Here is a 1,672-nt window from a genome sequence, read left to right as displayed (position 1 = left end):
TGTGTGTGTGTGTGTGTGTGTGTGTGTGTGTGTGTGTCTGTGTGTGTGTGTGTATGTGAAGGGTGACTTTTAGCCCATATCGACGCTATATCGATAATCACGAAAGCCGTATCCGATGCATCGATGCATTCCAGCAGCGAGAAAGGCTGAGTTGCTCGGTTAAATATCCTTTGAGGTTCGAAATGTGGGTGGTTGGTGGGCACCACTGGTAGGTCCTGCTTATGTTTCTTTTCTTTCTGTTGTTCCTGCTTGTCTATCTGTGAGTATTACTTATTCCCCTGCACTAAATAACCGTCATGCTGTCCATATTCTACTCTTTTTACTTAAAAAATAAGCAAGAAACAATCAAACAAACAAACAAACAAACAAATAAACAAACGAACAAACAAACAAGCAAACAAACTGACAAACAAACCCACAAACAAATAAACAAATATTTGGGATTCAAACTCATGTCCTTTGCAAGCAAACCAGCCAATGACCCTTCCGGGGGCGGTGCTACTGATAGAAGTGTCTTTAGGCCATTCCCAAAGGGGGGACATTGATATGTTCTTGTAAATTAAAAATGGGATGATTCATCTATGTCATTATTGTCATGCTCATAACTGTGCTTGAATTGCAACAGGGAACTGCTGCTTTTTCTTTCCTAATCCTTACTATAGTTATTTTTCATCTACTTCTTTTCCATGTTTGTCACACTCTTGTGACCCGCTATTTCCGGAGTGCCTAGATAGTTGAAACAGAATTTGCACTGTTGAAGCTAGAGAGGAGAGCAGAGTAAGCCCAATTATCTGTAAGGACTTCTCTGTTGACATCCACCCCTTTGCGCTCACATTGCCTTATGCAGTTGAGAGCGCCATAAAACCTCTATTAATACTATTATAACTAAAAGACCCTATAAAAAAACCCCCACAAACACCCAAAACTGTTCGTATGCGAGAGTATTGCGGCCAGATTAACCTTCGTCTGTCGACACTTGCTGTCTATAAAAAAACATATCTGTATTATAGTGCAATAAACGATCAACGCTTCTCGTTGAAAAATTCATATTTATATAGTACGTTATTAAAAAAAAAACTTATGATAATTAGGTTCCAATACAATAACTAATTAACATCAATATTGACATCGACTATTATATTTTTTCTATTCCTGTTAGTGGTTTTGTAGTAGAGTCTCCATGCACTGCTTACGCAGTGAGGCTCTCACCCTGTTAAGACAGTTCTGGTCTTCCACCCAACCCCTCCCACCTCCGCTCAGTTATAAAATTCCCAGTAGTACATCCAAACATGTTGATAGAATTAAAAGAAACAAAACAAAATAACACAGAAGCTCAGTTAGCAAAGTTTGTCACAATCGAAATGCACTGCAAGAAAATGACATGTGATTTGTTAGACTTCGATTTTGGAGTTTTCCAGACTCTAGTCTGAATTTTTTTGAATATCAAAGTCAAATCAGAGGACCCGCCTCTTAGACATATCTCAACTGTAATATTCTTGTCTTTGCTTGTGTATCTGCAATTTACATATTCATAAAGATTGAAGTGGAATTCTTTTCAAAGTTAGAGTTATTAACGTAAGATATGGGTTTGGAGGGGAATGTGTGCGTGTGTGTGTGTGTGTGTGTGTGTGTGTGTGTGTGTGTGTGTGTGTGTGTGTGTGTGTGTGTGTGT

This window comes from Aplysia californica, unplaced genomic scaffold, assembly GCF_000002075.1.
Source record: "Aplysia californica isolate F4 #8 unplaced genomic scaffold, AplCal3.0 scaffold00258, whole genome shotgun sequence".
NCBI classification, from domain to species: Eukaryota; Metazoa; Mollusca; class Gastropoda; order Aplysiida; family Aplysiidae; genus Aplysia; species Aplysia californica.
Note: the sequence above shows the minus strand (reverse complement) of the source record.